General features: G+C 41.5%; 1 long non-coding RNA gene across 6 annotated transcripts in view; it reads left to right on the forward strand.

Annotated features, from left to right (window-relative positions):
- LOC142924332 (uncharacterized) overlaps positions 1-9,313 on the forward strand; it is a 33,056-nt gene extending 23,743 nt beyond the window's left edge. For 2 of the 6 annotated variants that reach the window (XR_012941527.1, XR_012941524.1), the window contains exons 3-6: positions 1,305-1,343; positions 1,605-1,801; positions 1,938-2,025; positions 3,119-9,313. This is a non-coding gene — a long non-coding RNA (uncharacterized LOC142924332). The remainder of the gene's footprint in view (positions 1-1,304; positions 1,344-1,604; positions 1,802-1,937; positions 2,026-3,118) is intronic. The other 4 variants (XR_012941528.1, XR_012941526.1, XR_012941525.1 and 1 more) reach the window with 3 other exon arrangements.
- The last annotated feature ends 15,036 nt before the right edge of the window (positions 9,314-24,349 follow it).

The raw sequence follows: 24,349 nt of genomic DNA on the forward strand, positions 1-24,349 counted from the left end.
CCGCAGTAAGTGGGTTCACATTGTTAGTGCTCAAACAAATTGCAATTCTCTGTTCCATCTAATAAGCAGGCGCAATAGATATCCATGAAACCACTAACAGAATTTCAGTTTCATTTATTTACCAGCCCCATCCCAATCGTGCTATTACAGTCAATGTACGAGATGCCCTTCCAGAAGTCTCACTATCAGTCTAACGATGTGCTACATCAGCGAACAGCCCCAGCAGACACCATAGGAGTAACTCCAATATCAATGCTATGTTTTGCGCACGCACGTGTACACGCAGGAATATATATATTGCCCTAGGATTAAGCTCGGTGTGGAAATAATGGGGCTCATCAGCTGACCTTGGCCATGTATTGAGTTTATATACAGCACACTTAACATTGGAACGCTGTCTTCCCGACAGTTCTGTTTCTTCACCTGAGGAAGGCTACTTGTGTTGTGGCCGAAACGTCGTGCGAATTTTATTTTATTATGTTTTATTTGTATTATTTTATTATTTCCCTCCTACGTGACTTTACCGAAAGAACCAAGAAGAGGACACTTAACATGCTTTCATATTCAGCTACCTCATAATTGTTGTATTAGTCATAGACCTAGGAAGCAATTTACTAGAACAGATGAACTCATTAAGGTACCGTCGAATGAAACCAAATATGTTTTTTACCCCGCCGTATAATTGTTTTATGCATCACGGGGTTCAAAAAAATAGCAGTGTGTTTTTCTCCATGATGTTGATTTACAACATATACTTTTGTGGAAGCTTGTACAGGAGTAATGCAGCTTATGGTTAATTGTTTTTTTTTTAAACAGTGAGTATATAAAACAAACCGATATGCTGTACATATTTTGTTAATGTAAATGCATTTTGCATTGAATATGAACGGCACAGGATGTCTGGCCAGCTTGAAAGACCGGTATGAATGGGACGATAACTACGTACACCCAGCAGTATAAATCGGAACACCACAGTTCGTTGTCCTGTGCGATGTGGTAAAGCCGTGGGTACTCCCATCTCTTCCGAGCTGTCTGGCCAGAATGGCAGAGCATGTAAAGCACCCTCTCAGGGGCCATCTTGGGCTTCTTTCATTGCAGGTATTTTTGCCAGCAGAGGCTCGATCTCGACCCTGACGCCTTTATTATTTGGGTGTTGCATTTTCTCCCCGTGATCATGTGGATATTTTTTTCTCCGGGTTTTCCCTCCAATTTTAGAAACATGCGTTTCGATTGTTTGGGTGATTTTGCTGCTATAAATTTCCACGTGATAAGCACCTTTTTTTCGCGCTATCATTTGTCGCCAGGTCGCTTCTGAAAAATAATTTCTCAGTGGGCTTTACCTGGTAAGATAAACAAAAAGAGTCTCGTAAAAATTTTTGCATATCTTTAAAGTGATTTACTTACCTTTCCGATACTTTGCATCGTGTTTTTTTTGTTTCTTTGTTACTGTAACGTTCTGACTGAACATCTGTGAAAAAGAGCTTTTTAGCTCATCGGATTACTCCAGTAAAAATGCATTTTCTGATTCTATTTCCTTATTTTTACAATGAATGTCACCAACGCTTTGCTGGAACGAGAAACCTGACATTGTTTCTTCCTCCCAGCAGGGGGTCCCAGTGCCGCGTCTTCATCCCCATTCCATTACGTCCAGGGGGAAATCGAAATGCGAAGACAAAGACGGCATTACAGGCGGAGGTTGAGTACGCAGCGACCCACAAAAAAAGCATTATTACATGAATTAATGAACGCCAAAGATCATAATACAAAAAATGCTTCTCAACTGAGTAGACAACAGTCAAAGGTACATCATGTGCATTGTTATGTCCAGGATGACTCTTCTTACCCCCTGACCATATTACCCCTGAAGTCTCCACTATTTGCAAGAGCTATTGCGTCTGAGAAAATTCCTATTTTACACGGTCCTATTTTCTTCCAAGGGTCGGCGATTATCCGTGGATTTTCTTTTTGCGCGGATAAGTGGCACCAAAGCAAGCGGCCTGCAATCCAGCACTTGTGAAGGCGAAGGTTGGTGGATCACTGCACAGATATTGTGAAAGTGCTTTCCCGTCGGCATCGAGGTGCCCGCACCTTCGATTAGCATGGTTGGCTACGTACGGTGCGAAAAGACGTTCAACGTACATACACACATACCCTGGCTCGCCATTGGAAAGCTGTCGAGCAAAGGTATGGGCTCCACCTGTTCCGTCTGCCTGCGATGGAGTGCTTCCCCCTCACACGCGTGGGTTTTCTCCAGGCGCCCTGGTTTCCTCCCACATGTGAACGCTCACTCATTGGCCGATGGCAGCCTTCACATGTGGAGTGGGAAGATGGCAGCCTTCACGCGGCTCACTCTTACCATCAACGCGGCCACCGAACATCGATCACCGATGCCCCTGGCTCTAGAGCAACAAAGCACACCTTTTTATATATATAGGGAGAATCGCAGAGCTTTGGCAATTTCTGATGCCGGCTCACCTCGCGGCTGCTTTTCTGCTTGTCTGTGGTTCTTCCTTGCGCCTATCAAGTCATTCTATCTCGTCTAGAGTGAGCGAATACTGCGCACGTTACGAATTAAAATTATTACATAACCCTGTGAATAATAAGAATCATTGCGTTGGTCCCTCCCATCATCACAGGCTAGAGGAGTTATCCTGTACGTGCAAGCTTGTACATGCTCAGCCAGTTTGTGTGAATCCAATGCTGGATGAGAACCTACCCAACAGAACAACGTGCGGCTCAACGGTGTTGTTCGACCATAGTCAATGCAAATTGGCGAAGGCAGGGGGCAGTGACGTACAGCACAGCACTGCCCTCTGCTGCTCACAACATAGTCTTGTAGCAGCCTACAGCACCTCGTGTATCCGTGGTGGTCACACATCCAAGCACTATATATAGGCGTAATCCTCTTGAATGCACGTAAAATAGTACGAACCGATAACATCAGTTTTGTGTAAGAATAAGCACATCTTTGATGTCATATGCTTTTTGTCTTGGTATTAACAGTCAATTTGCAGACCCACACTTTTTTTTACATAATAAACATACGAAGTGAAATTACATAGAACGTACATTGGCCTTTGTAATTTATCATGTATGTCTGTCTGTGTGAATGTTGCAGAAACTTGCAATCCGAGGTTAGGAAGACATAACGAGACTGGCAAGCCTCGAGGTTTGGGTTTTCGATGTGGCACGGAGATCAGTTGGATGGAGAGAATGAGCACGAGGAAGTTCCAGAGCAGTTTGAGGAGGAGAAATGTCTCAACATAACAATGGAAACAGACAGCAGACGTGGGATGCGCACATTCTCAGAGGCAAAAAAGCTTGATGAAGGAGGCTCTGGAACGATGTTGGGGAAGAGGCTAATGGGCAGAAAAAGAAAACCTATTCCTGGATGACTTGAAGGAAAGAGATCCGAACAGTAAGGTAAAGAATGAAGCACAAGATTGGACGCTAAGGAGGAGTTTGAGCCAAAGACCTCACATTTTGCAGAGGGATAAAGCATAAATTAATGAAAACATGGATTTAGTCGAACATTAAAAGGTAGGTCCCTCATGAAAAGGAGTCGAAGTTGATATCCAGGTTTTGATATGCATTTTTGTTATATTAGTTCCTGTATTAATTGCACAAAACCACATCGAACTATTTGTTAAATACGTTGATAATGCATTTCATAAAACAAAACGTCCTAATACGTGGATTGAAGTGCTGATGCCGAATACCCAGTGCAGTTTGGCATACGAGTGCTGTTTGCATTGAAGTACTGCTTGTATCAGCTAGAAAGGTTCATCTCATGGGTGTGCAGATATGGTGTAATAGGGCTGATACAGGCAGGTAACAGATGTGGCCTTATCATGCTCGAGCAGATAAAATGTATGCCATGTTGATGCATCAATCTAATGAGAGGCAATGGATTTGTCTGCGTGTATGTGTGTTTGCACATGTGTAGTGGTTTGCGCACTGCACAACAAACCCGGCGACCCGAGTCAAATTCCCGCTTGACGAATATCAGTGGCGAATATCTGAACCGGTCCTGGGCCTCCTCTAGGTTGACTCAGATCTAGTACTCATTTGATGTTCATACACAGCCTTAAATGTGTATCTAGTACTCATTTAGTACTAATTTAAGGGGAGACAAAGGCGGCCAGGCACGGTGCTGGCCACCCACCTTCTGGTGTGCTGTGTTGGCCTTCATAGGTGCTCGATAACAGCACAGCACTTGCCCCAACAGCCAATTAAAGGCTATACTGTGGATATTTGTCTTGGTTTGCATATATAATTGTTAAGTGCAACCCCATTTCTTCTCTACCAGGGCACTGCCAAGATTTTCCAAACCGTTGCATATACGCAGAATAATTCTACCTCTGCTTGCAGAGCTTATGTCTTGCTTCTTGAGACGAAATACATGACTCCAACTCATCAAAAGTCAGACCCTAATTTTTTCGTGTATATTTCGTCTCTGTACATTTATTTAACTTCAGCCTTTTCAGTCCAATTTATTAAAATGTTGCTGTCTGCATCAGGTCATGAGATAAATCATTATAATCTATTCAGAAATCTCACTGAGGAGGGAAATATTTTTCTGGGACTTCTGAAAAATCCTTAAAGTGGACCTTTTATATTTTTTCCTTATCTTATCCAGATTTATAAAGCACATTTATCCAAAGTACAGGGCACACACTCTACTTTGATATTGTTATTGTGATGGGTAATATGATGTTTTAAAATCCCAGAGCTGGAATTGTAAGTGGACAAAAAATTTCACGTAATTTTTTGGTCAGACATTGGTATATAGTCTGAGACAAAAAAATGTTATCCTTGAGACCCTAAGTTCATGGAAAAAAAATACGTACTATTGCTTTTCCCGAGTTATTTATATAGGTAAATTTGTGTGTACTGTATAATAAAGTTCCAATAATCCAAGTTAATTAGAACTGTATGCCTTGTGGACAAACACATTTGTTGGATTAGTAGTAGTCCATTACAAACCAGTGTATTGCCTCCAATGTTTAATTGTTTATAATTATGTGCAAATGTCATGCAGGTGTTAAAATGCGTGCATGTAATTTAATGCATAATTACGTTTCTGACAGCATATGCAGAAATATTATTTTTGATTGTAGACAATTAAAATATTTGCAATAAAAATATAACACCCTAAGGCTTTAGGAACAAAAAACTTTAAATTGCAGCGTTATTTGTTTGTATACGTTACTTAAATAAATATTAAAAAATTACTACAATTACATTTTAAAACATTGCTTTACCATTTTTGTCATTGTCCCCAATTGTGTCATGATTGTGCCATTGGTGTCGTGAGATGTGCATCCATCCACTTTATAGAAGAGCCCACGGAAGCGGATACCACAGAGCCATCTCTGAGTGCCTTGAAGTGACCTCTTTCCCACCACTCTATATTAGATTAAACTGACAATTCTAATTCTCAGAGCTGAAATGTCGCCAATTTGTGCAGAACCAAGTTTCCTTTGGTGGTGTTTTATGCAACCATCGGCTTAGACCATCAACTCACTTCGCTTGAGCACATGGTTTAACCATGGATGGCTGCCTGGATGAATAAAATTACAATAATATTATCCCAGTGTGACCTGTAGTTACATACGTTATTAATTCGAACCATATGTTTGCAATGAGACTTTTCTTAAAAGCTCATCTCCATGACACATTGCCCCCGTGGATATGTACGCATTAAACTGTGGTAAATGCTGCTTCTCTATTCCAGTTTCAGCCGTATCTACACCGAGATGACTGTGGAAACAATTTATTAATCCGCTCCACACGACGAAGCTATATCTGCAGAGTAAAGGATGCAAGTTACCGTTATCTGCACACTTTCGGGCCAGTGTCTGTGCACATTATGGATATCGATATGGGCTATGCAGCTTGACACAGCTCATTATGCAGAATTGATGGATAAATGTGGTTTTAACATAGAATCCGTATATCACAAATTGAAACATACAAATTGCTTCACTACCACGCTATTGTATTAACTATATCCCAATCTCAATTCCGTGTAAGTCACTGTGTATATATATATTTCTATAGAACATCTATTAAACGCATTTCCTTTTGGCGTGAATAATGTTTACGTAGAAAAGGGCGTTTATGTTGCCCTATTATAACGTTGGGTCTCGTGGCAACACATGTAGTAAACAGGGCCAGTAGCACATTTGCACCTTGTGTTACACTAAGGTGCACCTAATGTGTTACATTAAATAATCACGGCATGCTCCGACAAATAACACATGTTATGATGTTATTGTCTAAAAGTGGCTAATCATAATGCGGCGATGTTATTGTTGCACGGGGAATGATGGTAATGATAATAATTCTCAAGCTTTGTGATGGATTGCAGCTCTCACAAAAATGGACCTGTTAATCATTTTCAGCCAATCTACATGTTTATTGTTGTTCTGAATTAGTTTTGTTTTCACTTGTCATTTGTTGTTGTTGTTGTACAATTGGAATATGTTTAATACATGTTTTACACATACATAGCAGCAGATCAACAAAACATTTTCAATGGGGCATGGGGTACGGTACATTTGTATTGAGGGTTATTTAAAATAATGAATGATACCATCCTATAAACACATTCCATGTGTTACTTTAATGATTGCATTTTTAGTATTTTATCAAATTACAGTGGTACCCCGGAGATCGAACTTAATTCGTTCCAGAAGGCCATTCGAACACCGATTTGTCCGAACACTGAATTAATTTTCCCCATAAGAATGAATGCAAATGACATTAATTGGTTCCAGTCACAAGAAATCTCTCATTATAAAGCATTTTTACACGAAGTTTACAGTAATTACATGCATAAAATCATACAAAAAAACAAGAAACACAATAAATCAATGTAATAAATGAATAAATACATGGAATAAATGAAATAAATGAACATTGACCTTCACTTTACCTGTAGTAAGTAAGGAGAGTTGATGGGTTGAGTGGAAGGTGGTGAGGAGGAGGAGGTGGTAAAACCTTTGTCGGGGCAAGCGTCGTGCACGCTGGCCACACGCGTCTCAGCCGTGTACAGATTCTTTCAAGTCGCGATTGCCCCGTTCGACCTCCGAATTTCGTTCGGTTTCCGGGGCAAAAAAATGTTCGGAAATATCGTTCGAACACCAATTTATTCGAGTTCGATCTCCGAGGTTCTACTGTATTTGTAAAAATGTAAACAAATGCATCATTCTCATTAAAATGCATTCGACTTAGAATAGCTATTCATTATATTTTATCTGATTTGTTGATAATTTTCAGTTGATTCCCTGTTAAATTTTATGACATGCAAATATATATTTCATTTTTTATTAATACTTCTTTTAAAGGCACGTACATTTATTTAGATGTTCAGTTGGCCATTTACCTCTTTTTTTAAGTACTTAAGCATCGGTGCACATGGCCAGCTTTGACAAATTAATCATAAACATGGTCACTGAAAAATAATATGGAACAAAATCTGTAAAGTGCACAAAGAAGCACGGAGAGATGCTGGTTTGGAATTAATTACACCGAGACAGGAAAATGAACACGTCCTTCAGAGAACAGACACAAATCAGACATCATCCTGACAGGACATATCCTAAGATGAGTCGATGACCGAAGGACAAGACTGGTGACAGAGTTGCAGGCAAGGGAGCGAATGTGTCCCAAGAGGTCGCGTTCATTTTATTATAAGGTCGCGCTCGTTACACACAACTGCTTGCCACAAATGAACCACAATATCTTGTTGATCTCGTCAAGGAGCATGAACCAACACGCAAACTCCGGTCATCCTCACAGCAGCGGCTTTTGGCTAACCATCGAATAAAGACGGTCATCGCATCACGCGCTTTCAGATGCACTTCTGCGGTCGTCTGGAACGCTCTTCCTCCCGATATCAGGAAACCACTGGGAGCTACGTACTTTTAAATGTAATTTGAAATTAATTTCTTCAGAACTGATGTTTGTGTCTAGCGAATTGTTCATTCCCCACACCTCCGATGAGCACGGTTGGCTACGTATGGTGCAAAAGAAGTTAAACGATCATACAAGAGGCCGAGCACCGCAGAAATGGAGCAATGAGATCGGTTCATGTGCGGGAGATAGATGTTAGCAGCAATGGGCCATGAGGGATTGCGAAAGCATAAGCAGGTGTTCGTCGAGCAGTGGATAGACAATGGCTGGTGATGTTAACAACTTCATTTGTTATTCTTGGTTCTTTTGGTAAAGTCACGTAGAAGGGAAACAATAAAATAAAAAAAATTAAACAATAAAATTATCACGACGTTTCGACTGCAACACAAGCAATCATCATCAGGTGTGAAAACCACAACACGAAAATTTGAAAAAAGTGGCGGTTTTTTAACGTTAGCACCACGGATAGCGATTTGACAGTTTGTTCAGATGGACGAGTCCATCTAGGTTCGGAAAAGAGGAGGGGGGAGACAAAAAATAATGGATGCGGTCTGAAAGCCACCTTAAGCGTGATCAATCATTTAAGACCCGAAATGGTTTATCAAATCCTTGCAATGATTGCTAAGCCAGAATCCATCTTCTCGGTTGAAATTGTCTCTGTATATGTGGATAGCCTCATGAACGAATCTCTCATGGTAGCCAGATGGCTTGCAAAGAACCTGTCTTGGAGAAGTCAATGTCATGTGAACCTACTGAATTATAACAGTGATCTGCCACGACCGAGGTGTTGGTCCTACCGTGTTTCAGGTCTGCTTTGTGTTCACGAATGCGGTCCGAGGCATGTCGTTTGGTTTCTCCAATGTAACTACTACCACAGAGGCAACTTTGGGACAGCAAGGCAGTATGAATGTGCAGTGGGTTCACTTGAGAGACACACAGATTCAGGAGGCAACACCATTTATTCTACAATCACAACAGGGTAATTGCATAAACCACAACGGGGTAACTACACAAACGGGTCAAGTCCGTCGGCGCACTGCCTGACCCATGATGCTGGGCACGAAGACCGAAGAGAAGACGTAGCACGGCAGGTTTCATTTCAGCAAATAGCCCCAATGCAGCCCTGGGACCCCCCGTTTATGCCCCTCGGCGCGGCCCCGCTCCGCCCTCGGACACGCCCCCTTCCAGAACCCACTAGAATGTTCTGGGTCACCTTCCACGTGTCCCTTGCCTGGCTCCGCCCTTGGCCACGCCCCTTCTGGAACTCACCAGAATGTTTTTGGGCCCTATAACGTGTCCCCTCTGTCACCTTTGGCCTACATCCCATCACGCGCCCCTGCCGGCCAAAAGGGCTACTACGTCCTCGATTGCCCCCTATTCTGCCAGCCACAGAATCCTCTTCCATGACATCATATACTCTGCTGGCAGAGAGGGCTACCATACCCACTATTCCCCTCTCTGTCGATAGATGGCGCTAAGCGCCGTAGTGACCCATTATGTGTCACTACAAATGTCCTGGAGTTGCCAGCAATCAATCGGGTGCTGCGGCTTTTCCAGCTTTGGCTCACCCGGAGTGCGGTCCTAAGGCGGGACAATACAACTGTGGTTGCCGTGATTGACAGGCCAGACAAAGATCTGGACCTTGATATTGGAAGCAGAGGGTCTCATGAGATCCACAGACTTCTTGCAGAACATGCGTGCTCAGAGCAGCACACCTGGTGGACAAAGACAACATGACAACGTGATGTTTTCGTTTGTCACCACCAAGTGGCCCAGAAGGATGAGGAAATCTCACAGTGACCTTGCTGGAGCGCACCAACTTTCTGATTACAGAACTCGTTTTACTCTTTGTCCCTTTTCCCAGGCTGAGAGATGTAAATTTCCCCAACTAAGGTGGCTTGCTGTAGAAGTCCAACCCGCTCCCTTCCTATAACACCTTCAGGACCCATGTGTCTGATTTTGGATGTCGCCTTATATGCTGGGGCATCTGAGAGCACTTGACATCAAATCGTATTTAAAACAATCTGAAAGGAACAGCTGTTCATGTGGGGTGACAACTGATGTAGCACATGGCCTGCGAACTGGCATTAATCTGCCAGTAGGGGGCGATGATTTGTATGCATAATCCTGATTATGTACTTTGCGTGTAACTTTTGGAATTTAGGAAAATAGGTCCTTATGAATAACTTCAACTCTTTAAAGTGGAAATTATTCTGCATGCTCTTGGAATCCGCCAACATCTTAAAGCCCTATTTTGACCACACGATGATGTGGGTGACCTACTTACTGATGTAGTTGATTGACTTGGCTGCCCAAAACAGCTGGTCCAGATCGGCATCAGATTTCGGCAGTGCGGTCCCCCCCCCCCCGACCCCGAGTAGCGAAGATCGCTGTGCATTACTACAGCCTCTGGGTCTCCGTGGCATGTGAGCTCTCCGGGGTTTTTTTGAGCTGATGTGCACATTTTTGCCGGTGATGAGGTGGGCCTCTCTTCGCCCTCCAATTGTGACAAGACGCTTCCTGCGCTTGTGTCAATATTCTGGGGAGCTCGTTGCACGCCTGGCATGCTGGCAAAAAATCATGCGCTGCCCCCAGACACGCAAAACACCTGCCGTGCAGGTCACTCCTTGCGAACTCAGCACCACCGTTAGATGTCCTTATCTTGTATTGTAAGGCATTTTTTACGTGATTAACATAATGTAATCTAAGGTTGCACTGATAGGGATGGAAAAAAACGTTGGTGTTGTCTACACACTGATCAGGTTCACAAAAGACGTGGACTCATTTACTCCACTCTGAATTAACTTCCGGACCTCATAGACTCCTGGTGTGCTAAATGGCTGCAGAGAGGAAGAGTTAAGTGCAAGGGACCGGTCCTTCACAGGATGAGGGAGATAATGGGGGTGTGCTTGAGATGGGGACAGCATTTTTTTCTACTCAAATGACTGCAGATCGTCATAAAGTACCCAGGGAAATTGCTAACAGTGGGAGATTTGTAGGGCTGCATGGGTGCCGACACTGATAATGAAAAAAAAAACCGAGGGCACATTGAGGGTAAACCAGCATCAAACTGCATATTTGGTGCCAAACTACTTTATAATTGAGAATGGGTTTTCCCCTTTTTTCTGGCAACAAAACAGGTGTTAAGATGTTAAAACACTAAACATAAACCTTTTACAAGGAATCATGTCTGCATTAACCACAATACTTGTGGTGAGAATGCAAAAAAAACATGCTCTGATAATATATGCATTGTCTTTGAAACTGATTGGTCCACACCAGAGACAGCTTTCTTTTGAGCTTCGTCTCAAAACGGTGTTAGACCAGAGAACGCCAAAAGGCTTTTTGGCGTCCTCTGCATTCTGACCACAAGTATTGTGGTTAATGTAGACACGATTCCTTGTAAAAGGTTTCAGTTTGGTGTTTTAAGATCTTAACACCTGTTTTGTCAGAAAAAAGGGGAAAACCTATTCTCATTTTGGTACTGGCAAAGGAGGTCCCATGATGATACTTTATAAGTGAGAAGTTGAGGTGCATCCCTGCGATTACCGGCTCACGCCACTTCTGGCACATGGGCCTCCAGAGAGCTCCTCTGGAGGGTATCTTATCTTCGTCTTCTACTACGCTGGTCGAACACCTCGGATGAGGTAGGAGTACCCACACTTCACCCCACTGCATGCGGCCAACCCATCGACTAACTGTGGTCGTTACCCATTTTTACTGCAGTCTGGCGTGGGGGGGGGGATTTAAGAAGCGTGCCCATTGTTTCAAATTTTCGCGACTAGAGATCGTACCGGTGATCTCTGCAAGTCCACTGTGTTAACCATTGCATCATGGCCGCAACACTGTATCCTGTACTTTATGTAAAAATGGTAGCCGCAATTCTGCATTGACTAGCAGGTGCCCATGTTCATTTTCGACAGAGTTGACCTACTGTAGGTGAACCTATATCCATTAAAAAGATATTTATGGAATTTAGCCCAGTGAAATTAGATTTTAATCCATCGCAGGGGATGAGCCAGTAGGCCTCCCTGCTTGTAAAAGCTGGCGCATAAATCAGGTTTACTACATTTAGAATTATCGTGTCTGTGTGACGGCCTAATTAATAATGTAAAAATGTATTTGTCAGAAATAATAAGATGCCTATAACATCCATTAATAATGATGATGTTCATGAATTGATAATAATAACTGTATCAATTTTAATAAATTCAGCTTGAGCCCTTTTTCATGCAATTTCATGAGATCTGTTTATCTTGACTAAATGCTTTGCAGAAAGAAAAAAAACCCCACTTGGTTCAAGCCTCATTGCACAAAGCAATAACTCACAACCTAAGCAGGTGGCCGGGCCATCGGGGAAATTCTCTAATCCAGTTTTCATTCTTATGATGCTACTGCCTCGGGGACAATGCAGTAATTATTTAACCTCATGGATACATTTTCCTACATTTTTGTGAACAAAGTTGACCTCCGCACACCTCTTAAAACCTGAGGCGGACTGTTCTTTGAGGTCCATCTTCTCATTTACATGAATTGCTTTAAAATTACATTCTCTTTGCTCAAAGGCTTAATATGTTCACCAGTCACCTTTCCACCCGCTAACATTTTGTTCCCTTAACAGCCGACGGTAAAAAGAAAAAAAGTTATATTTTACCATTTAAGCTCAATAATTGAATTTCATGTTTATGTTGCAATTCCTTTCCGTGAAATATACTCTACGTTTTCCATTGTTTTTCATACACCTTTCTACCAATGAAAACTAATACTAGACAATAGAGTTGACAAGTAAATTGACTCAGTTTAATATTTTGGTGGTCTTTACAAGGCAGATTTTAATCTGATTTAATACATGTACAAATGCACATGCATTCAATGTTTCCTGAATTATTGAAGTGCTCTCTCGTTTTTTCGTTATTTAGCTGAAGCTGTTAAAGAAGGGTAAAATGACCATCACATTTAAGTTGCAACGAATTGAAAAGCAAGAGGTAAATTTGCGATTTTGCATAAACACTCATGAGTTATGTACCTGTATTGAATGACCGCTCATTTTTAAATGCACTTAATGTGTACTTTACGAGTGTTTGTAATGTCATTTTTTCAATCTTCATGAATTTGCTTATCATAGTCCACGCTAAGAGCACTCGCTTGCCTTAATTTAGAGATGCCATCTTATCAAAATAAAACCAAACATTTTGCACTTCTCACAACCGGAGATATGAAAAATAAAATAAGTTCAAACTTTATATGATAGTTGTTTGTGTGAGCAACCATTTGTAATTGGGCTGAGATCATCAACTTGTTATAGTCGGTCGTGACTGCTCAGTGTTCTGACGTGGTATTACAGAACCGAGACATGCATGCACCTTGCCAAATCGGGTTTGGCCTCCACACTGTATGAACAAATCGCTCACACATCGAATTGACTCTATCAATAGATACATTTACGATGGTTGGCTCCGTCTCATGCTGACGCTTCAAGTTCAGGTTCATTTTGTTTAACTAGGTGAGAACTTCAATTCCTTGAAATGTTTAGGTCAGATCTGAAGTATTGTTCAGATCTCGCTTTTACAAGCAGGGAGACCGACTGGCTCATCCCCTACGACAGATAAAATCACATTTCACTGGGTTCATAATTGGTCAATCTGATATTGCATGATAACAAGATATCGACACAATTAAATACCAAACCAATACTGAACAGGGGGATTCATATATATATAAAAAAACAATATATTGGCAGAACAGAGAGTTCTGATTTCACATGCGGTGTTCCGTTTCAATTTAATTAGAGAAACATCCTGCAGCCATTTTACGTTTCACCACAACAAACACTTTCTCCTTTGTTTTCATTGTTGCCGCACGAGCCAACAACAGTGAATGCGCGTGGGTGGAGGGCGATGTTTGATTAATAAGGTAGATTGCAGAACGGTTTGCCCTTTTGAAGTAATTCAAAGCTTCGGGCTGTTTGGCTGCAAGTGACATCTCTCCCTCTTTTGTCTCGGCCACTTCTTCTTTAATGTTTTCAGCTTCAGATGGTAAAAAAGAAAGAAAGATTGCGATGTGCAGCACAGTGGGTGCGAGGAAATGTGCCAAGCTGTCACTGTTCATCGATGACTTAGAAACAAGGTGACTATGGGCTGTTTCACTTGTCACTTCCAATCTGCTAAGGGGATGCTTGAGCCCAACACACACTCTCTGCCTTTGCTCCTCTTGGCGCCAGAGTCGGAGACAGGTGGAAGAGGACCCCGCGCAATGCTCCAGGGGAATATAAACAAAAAAAAAACCTTTGAAGTAATGAAACCTGAAGAAGCTGCATTATACTGTCAGAAATAATTGCCGCTCATGCGTTTAAGCAAAAAGATATAGATTGTTTAAGACAAGGGCTAAGCCTTGTGAATTAAAAGCAGGGATTGTTGTTGCATGAATGCATATATGTATTTCACTTTGCATATGAAAATCATCTTGGTTGGCAAATGGCTTCGGGTGATAGAGTAAACACCCGCTTGCACTTTAAATTGGCTTGATTTTATCTGAAAAAAATAGATAAACTTCTATTTGAGAATTATAACTGTGCCAATTGTTTTTTTTTTAAACTCTTTTTTACATTTGGTTCACGGAAAAAAAGGCGTTGTTTGTGAAGCGCTTATTACAACATTTTTCTCCTTTATCTCTTGGGAAGTGGATAATAAGAATGAATGTTTAAAAGGAAAATGGCAGAACATTTGAAGCTAATTACTATACTCTATTTGCAATGACAACAGTTATCAGAAAGCAAACGATAGCATGGTATGACTGACGATTATAGTACTTTAAAGATGGTGTATAGTAGGGGAACCATGCTTCATCGATTCACAGATTGATATCAATTCTCTAAGCTCACGATATTGGATTCTAAGATTGATATATTTGTTGGGAGAGAGTGATGACTGAGGTATTAGTCATAGCTGGATTAGGATATTTCGTGTGGCAGTGAAGTAGCCCCGTTGCTAAACATGGCAACTCTGCACGATTTCGCCAATAGGGAATGTCGCTGACACTCCTGTCAGTCCCCAACGTGCCAAATGTATACTTTCAAAAATATATAAGGTTAGTCATATCTAACCAATGTTATCCCATCGGTGCTATTGGGTGTCATGTCACGATACAAATAATCAACTTGGATCTCTCGCCAGGCAGTGCATCCCGTTGCGTTAGAGAATCCTCCGTGAAACCTGATATTACAGAGCTACATCTGAGATCCCATCACGTGACCTCTGTCTCACAACGTTTAATTTGATCATGAAAATTAACAACCTAATGTGCTTGACGTGTGACGTTTTCAATCAGCGCACATTACCTGCGATGACATATGGATCGGAAATATGGGCACTGACAAGACATTTTACGGCTCTAGTGCATAACGTAAAATGGTTTGCGGCATTGCAAGACCATGTGGGTATGGGTCTCATATAACAGTGGATAGACCATGGCTGATGGTCATATGTTTCATGTAATGGGTTCACGTGACCCCTGCAATTGCTAGAGGCTGCTACATTCACCACATTATATAAAAAAAAAATACATTTCGATTTAAAGCTTTCGTGACTGCAAGGATTAATCTTCTTTGGTTCTTTCGGTAAAGTCACGTAGAATGAGAATACAATAATAAATTGATAAAATAAAATAACACAATAATATTCTCACGACGTTTCGGCCACAACACAAGCGGCCTTCATCAGGTGATGACAAGCGGCCAAAACGTCGTGAGAATATTATTGTGTTATTTTATTTTATCAATTTATTATTTTATTCTCATTCTACGTGACTTTACCGAAAGAACCAAAGAAGAAAAAAAAATACATGATTCTTGAACCGACATCATGGGACCTCTTTTGCCAGTATCAAAATATAAGAATAGGTTTTCCCCTTTTTTCTGGCAACAAAACAGGTGGTAAGATGTTAAAACACCAAACTGAAACCTTTTGCAAGGAATCATGTCTGAATATTGACTTAAAGCTTTCGTGATTGCAGGAATTCATATTCTTTGGGTCTTTCGGTAAAGCTATGTAGATATAAAAACATAAGCAATTGGCATCACCTGATGACGATTGCTTGTGTTGCGATCTAAAGGTCGTGATATTTTACTATTTTTTCTATCTACGTGTCTTTACCGAAAGACCCAATGAAGAATCATGTCTGCATTAACCACATATACTTGTGGTGAAATACAAACAAAAAACATGCTCTAATAATATATGCATTGTCTTTGAAACTGATTGGTCCACACTAGAGACAGCTTTCTTTAGAGCCTAGTCCTCTTGTCTAACACTGTTTGAGACTAGGCTCTAAAGAAAGATGTCCCTGGTGTGGACTAATCAGTTTAAAACGCAATGCATATAATGTCAGAGCATGTTTTCTTTTTTGTATTTTCACCACGAGAATATGTGGTTAATGCAGACATGATTCCTTGCAAAAGGTTTCAGTTTGGTGTTTTAACATCTTAACACAACTGTTTTGTTGCCAGAAAAAAGGGGAAAACTTATTCTTTAATCAAAACGAGCAAGATGGCCGCCTGAGGCGCGCACGATCCCGGGGTGCTCCCAGCAGCGGCTGGCGGGGGCCGTTTGTGGGGGGGCCGAGGGAGCCGACGGTTCGGAGCCGATGGAGGCGAGGGGGCTGACGGGGCCGGGGGGGGGGGCGACGGAGCTAGGGGGGGCCGATGGAGCTGGGGGGGGGGGGTGACGGAGCCGGAGGGGGGGGGGGGGGGGCGACGGCACGAGCAGAGGGAGCCGACACTGACTTTCTCACACATCATACACTGACTCACTCACACATCATACACTGACTCACTCACACATCATACACTGACTCACTCACACATCATACACTGACTCACTCACACATCATACACTGACTCACTCACACATCATACACTGACTCACTCACACATCATACACTGACTCACTCACACATCATACACTGACTCACTCACACATCATACACTGACTCACTCACACATCATACACTGACTCACTCACACATCATACACTGACTCACTCACACATCATACACTGACTCACTCACACATCATACACTGACTCACTCACACATCATGCACTGACTCACTCACACATCATACACTGACTCACTCACACATCATACACTGACTCACTCACACATCATACACTGACTCACTCACACATCATACACTGACTCACTCACACATCATACACTGACTCACTCACACATCATACACTGACTCACTCACACATCATACACTGACTCACTCACACATCATACACTGACTCACTCACACATCATACACTGACTCACTCACACATCATACACTGACTCACTCACACAACATGCACTGACTCACTCACACAACATGCACTGACTCACTCACACAACATGCACTGACTCACTCACACATCATGCACTGACTCACTCACACATCATACACTGACTCACTCACACATCATATACTGACTCACTCACACATCATACACTGACTCACTCACACATCATACACTGACTCACTCACACATCACACACTGACTCACACCATGCACTGACTCACACACACATCATACACTGACTCACTCACACCATGCACTGACTCACTCACACATCATACACTGACTCACTCACACCATGCACTGACTCACTCACACATCATGCACTGACTCACTCACACATCATGCACTGACTCACTCACACATCATACACTGACTCACTCACACATCATACACTGACTCACTCACACATCATACACTGACTCACTCACACATCATACACTGACTCACTCACACATCACACACTGACTCACACCATGCACTGACTCACACACACATCATACACTGACTCACTCACACCATGCACTGACTCACTCACACATCATACACTGACTCACTCACACCATGCACTGACTCACTCACACATCATGCACTGACTCACTCACACATCATACACTGACTTTCTCACACATCATACACTGACTCACTCACATCATACACTGACTCACTCACAACATGCACTGACTCACTCACACATCATGCACTGACTCACTCACACATCATACACTGACTCACTCACACATCATACACTGACTCACTCACACATCATACACTGACTCACTCACACCATGCACTGACTCACTCACACATCATGCACTGACTCACTCACACATCATACACTGACTTTCTCACACATCATACACTGACTCACTCACATCATACACTGACTCACTCACAACATGCACTGACTCACTCACACATCATGCACTGACTCACTCACACATCATACACTGACTCACTCACACATCATACACTGACTCACTCACACATCATACACTGACTCACTCACACCATGCACTGACTCACTCACACATCATGCACTGACTCACTCACACATCATACACTGACTCACTCACACATCATGCACTGACTCACTCACACATCATGCACTGACTCACTCACACATCATACACTGACTCACTCACACATCATGCACTGACTCACTCACACCATGCACTGACTCACTCACACATCATGCACTGACTCACTCACACCATGCACTGACTCACTCACACATCATACACTGACTCACTCACACATCATGCACTGACTCACTCGCACATCATACACTGACTCACTCACACCATGCACTGACTCACTCACACATCATACACTGACTCACTCACACATCATGCACTGACTCACTCACACATCATGCACTGACTCGCTCATCATGCGCTTACTCACTCACGCATCATGCACTGACTCACTCACACATCATGCACTGACTCACTCACACATCATATACTGACTCACTCACACATCATACACTGACTCACTCACACATCATACACTGACTCACTCACACATCACACACTGACTCACACCATGCACTGACTCACACACACATCATACACTGACTCACTCACACCATGCACTGACTCACTCACACATCATACACTGACTCACTCACACCATGCACTGACTCACTCACACATCATGCACTGACGCACTCACACATCATGCACTGACTCACTCACACATCATACACTGACTCACTCACACATCATACACTGACTCACTCACACATCATACACTGACTCACTCACACATCACACACTGACTCACACCATGCACTGACTCACACACACATCATACACTGACTCACTCACACCATGCACTGACTCACTCACACATCATACACTGACTCACTCACACCATGCACTGACTCACTCACACATCATGCACTGACTCACTCACACATCATACACTGACTTTCTCACACATCATACACTGACTCCCTCACATCATACACTGACTCACTCACAACATGCACTGACTCACTCACACATCATGCACTGACTCACTCACACATCATACACTGACTCACTCACACATCATACACTGACTCACTCACACATCATACACTGACTCACTCACACCATGCACTGACTTACTCACACATCATGCACTGACTCACTCACACATCATACACTGACTTTCTCACACATCATACACTGACTCACTCACATCATACACTGACTCACTCACAACATGCACTGACTCACTCACACATCATGCACTGACTCACTCACACATCATACACTGACTCACTCACACATCATACACTGACTCACTCACACATCATACACTGACTCACTCACACCATGCACTGACTCACTCACACATCATGCACTGACTCACTCACACATCATACACTGACTCACTCACACATCATGCACTGACTCACTCACACATCATGCACTGACTCACTCACACATCATACACTGACTCACTCACACATCATGCACTGACTCACTCACACCATGCACTGACTCACTCACACATCATGCACTGACTCACTCACACCATGCACTGACTCACTCACACATCATACACTGACTCACTCACACATCATGCACTGACTCACTCGCACATCATACACTGACTCACTCACACCATGCACTGACTCACTCACACATCATACACTGACTCACTCACACATCATGCACTGACTCACTCACACATCATGCACTGACTCGCTCATCATGCGCTTACTCACTCACGCATCATGCACTGACTCACTCACACATCATGCACTGACTCGCTCATCATGCGCTTACTCACTCACACACCATACACTGACTCACTCACATCATACACTGACTCACTCACACCATGCACTGACTCAACACCATGCACTGACTCGCTCATCATGCGCTTACTCACTCACACATCAAACACTCGCACAACCGCTGACCCATTCACTCATCATACACAGGTTCACTCATCGTGTGCTGGCTGACTCACACATCGTACACTCACTCACGCTGCTGCTGACTCACTCACACATCATACAGTGAAGGAAAAAAAAGTATTTGATCCCCTGCTGATTTTGTACGTTTGCCCACTGACAAAGAAATAATCAGTCTATAATTTTAATGGTAGGTTTATTTAAACAGTGAGAGACAGAATAACAACAAAAAAATCCAGAAAAACACATGTCAAAAATGTTATAAATTTATTTGCATTTTAATGAGGGAAATAAGTATTTGACCCCCTCGCAATCAGAAATATTTCTGGCTCCCAGGTGTCTTTTATACAGGTAATGAGCTGAGATTAGGAGCACACTCTTAAAGGGAGTGGTCCTAATCTCAGCTTGTTACCTGTATAAAGGCACCTGTCCACATAAGCAATCAATCAATCAGATTCCAAACTCTCCACCATGGCCAAGACCAAAGAGCTCTCCAAGGATGTCAAGGACAAGATTGTAGACCTACACAAGGCTGGAATGGGCTACAAGACCATTGCCAAGCAGCTTGGTGAGAAGGTGACAACAGTTGGTGCGATTATTCGCAAATGGAAGAAACACAAAGGTACTGCAAGGATTCATGTTCTTTGGTTCTTTCGGTAAAGTCAAGTAGAATGAGAATAAAATAATAAATAAAATAACAATAAATTCTCACGACGTTTCGGCCACAACACAAGTGGCCTTCTTCAGGTGAAAGGAACAGACCTGTCGGGACGACAGAGCTTCAATGAACGTTGTTAAGATTCGTAGCGTTTTTTAAGCTGGTTTAGAGAAGTGAGGCACCTTGACAAAGGGGTTTAAATATCAAACAGGAGAATTTAGCATTGAAATAGCTGAGTGATTAGCTTGTGACTGGTCATAGAAATAGCTATGTTAAAGTCAAAGCTTACACATCCACAGAGGCACCTAGTACAAATCAAACAGGATAATTTAGCATTGAAAAAGCTGAGTGATTAGCTTGTGACTGGTCACAGAAATGACTATGTTAAAGTCAAAGCCTACACATCCACAGAGGCACCTAGTACAAATCAAACAGGAGAATTTAGCATTGAAATAACTGAGGGATTAGCTTGTGACTGGTAATAGAAATAGCTATGGTAAAGTCAAAGCCTACACATCCACAGAGGCACCTAGTACAAATCAAACAGGAGAATTTAGCATTGAAATAGCTGAGTGATTAGCTTGTGACTGGTCACAGAAATGGCTATGTTAAAGTCAAAGCCTACACATCCACAGAGGCACCTAGTATAAATCAAACAGGAGAATTTAGAATTGAAATAACTGAGGGATTAGCTTGTGACTTGTCATAGAAATAGCTATGTTAAAGTCAAAGCCTACACATCCACAGAGGCACCTAGTACATGTACGCCAAAGGGGCTGCAACAACTCGACTATCATATAGTAAACCGATGTGAAAAAACCTAAGTCTAAATGACATCAATATAATAAATGTACTCAATATATTCTTCAATAAGCTGAGCTATTAACAGTAACTGGGTATACACTACACTATATAATGAATACCATATAGTAAAGCAATAAAAACTAAAGTATAAACTACCTCAATGTTATAATCTTAGTTCTTTCGGTAAAGTCCCTTCAACGTGACTTTACCGAAATAACTAAGAATATGAATTACTGCAGTCACGAAAGCTTTAAATCAAAATTTACCTCAATGTTATCAAAATAACTCTATATATTCTCCAATATATAAACTCTATATATTCTCCAATGCTAAATTCTCATGCTTGACATGTAAACCCCTTTGTCAAGGTGCCTCACTTCTCTAAACCAGATTAAAAGACGCTACGAATGTATATCGTTTATTGTTAAATTTAAAATCACAGTTCCTATGATTACTGTTGTTACATTGTTTTTATAGCTTTATTTTGGTGATTCGAAAATATATGGTTAATCTAAATTGTCTTATGATTGTTGTTGTTGGCTTGCACCACATTGATTTTTGCACACAGCGTTTTAATAAGTTTTTTTGTGTCGAATATTTGCTGGTTTATTCCAGGATGTTTCTGTAATGCGTCGTCGCTTTAAGATGTTCTGTGTTCAAATTTAGTTTGTTGCGGTTGCACTCGACTTAAGAGCCGTATGGCTCACAGGGCTATACCTAATAAATGAAACTTGAATTTCAACTCTGAATTACAACAAATAATTGAATTGCTAGTGGCAAGTGGCGGGGAGGGGGGGTGTTGAGGTGTGGATATTCATTGCTCTTTATTTGAAGGCAGTGACATACATCAAACGACACATCAACACATCAGAAGCAAATTATTAAAAAATGGTATACATGTCAAATTGAGCTTAATTAATTTTTTTTTGCTCTTGGGAAACTCCATATGTGTTGCACAACAAATGATTTGTTGAAGTAATTGTGTTCCTTGAGGGCTAAACATTACCATTAATAGCGCTGCAATAAAAATGAATGTCAGCATGAGAGCAATGTTATTGATAAAAGTGTTTTTCCAAATACACTTAGAATTACAGTTTTTATGCATCTGTCCAGAATTAGATTATTTGAAGGGGAAAGTTAAGGAATGCTTAGATTGGTAATGATATTTTAAAAAGTATTATATACCTAAAATTATGTATGTTAAAAAGTAGTTTTAAAACTTTTTTTATTTCTAGAACTTCGGCGGCCTACTAACTTATTCTATCTCCTGTGGAGGGTTTCTCGGCGCTTCGTCCCTCGCCTGTTGCCCCCACTGATGTCCCCCCCCCCCCCCCATGTGTGCAGATACTTCCAACGATTGTATGTAGGGTGTGTAGTAGATACTACTGACTCTATTGTATGTAGGGTGTGTAGTATATATTACTGACTGTTGTATGTAGGGTGTGCAGTAGATACTACTGACTAGTGTATGTAAGGTGTGTAGTAGATACTACTAACTCTATTGTATGTAGGGTGTGTAGTAGATTATACTGACTCTATTGTATGTAGGGTGTGTAGTAGATACTACTGACTAGTGTATGTAAGGTGTGTAGTAGATACTACTGACTCTATTGTATGTAGAGTGTTTAGTAGATACTACTGACTCTATAGTATGTAGGGTGTGTAGTATATATTATTGACTCTGTTGTATGTAGGGTGTGTCGTAGATACTACTAACTAGTGTATGTAAGGTATGTAGTAGATACTACTGACTCTATTGTATGTAGGGTGTGTAGTAGATACTACTGACTCTATTGTATGTAGGGTGTGTAGTAGATTCTACTGACTCTATTGTATGTAGGGTGTGTAGTAGATACTACTGACTAGTGTATGTAAGGTGTGTAGTAGATACTACTAACTCTATTGTATGTAGGGTGTGTAGTAGATACTACTGACTCTATTGCATGTAGGGTGTGTAGTATATATTACTGACTCTATTGTATGTAGGGTGTGTAGTAGATATTACTGACTCAATTAGTAGTAGATACTACTGACTCTATTGTATGTAGGGTGTGTAGTAGATACTACTGATTCTACTGTATGTAGGGTGTGTAGTAGATACTACTGACTATTGTATGTAGGGTGTGCAGTAGATACTAGTGACTCTATTGTATGTAGGGTGTGTAGTAGATACTACTGACTCTATTGTATGTAGGGTGTGTAGTAGATACTACTGACTAGTGTATGTAAGGTGTGTAGTAGATACTACTAAGTCTATTGTATGTACGGTGTGTAGTAGATACTACTGACTCTATTGTATGTAGGATGTGTAGTAGATACTACTGACTATTGTGTGTAGGGTGTGTAGCAGATACTTCTATCTCTATTGTATGTAGGGTGTGTAGTAGATACTAATGACTATTGTATGTAGGATGTGTAGTAGCTACTACTGACTATTGAACGTAGGGTCTGTATTAGATACTACTGACTCTATTCTATGTAGGGTGTGTAGTATATATTACTGACTCTATTGTATGTAGGGTGTGTAGTAGATATTACTGACTCAATTATTAGTAGATACTACTGACTCTATTGTATGTAGGGTGTGTAGTAGATACTACTGATTCTGATATATGTAGGGTGTGTAGTATATATTACTGACTCTATTGTATGTAGGGTGTGTAGTAGATATTACTGACTCAATTAGTAGTAGATACTACTGACTCTATTGTATGTAGG

Source organism: Petromyzon marinus, chromosome 12, assembly GCF_048934315.1.
Source record: "Petromyzon marinus isolate PM22_M1 ecotype Great Lakes invasive population chromosome 12, UKy_Petmar_22M1.pri1.0, whole genome shotgun sequence".
Lineage (NCBI taxonomy): Eukaryota > Metazoa > Chordata > Hyperoartia > Petromyzontiformes > Petromyzontidae > Petromyzon > Petromyzon marinus.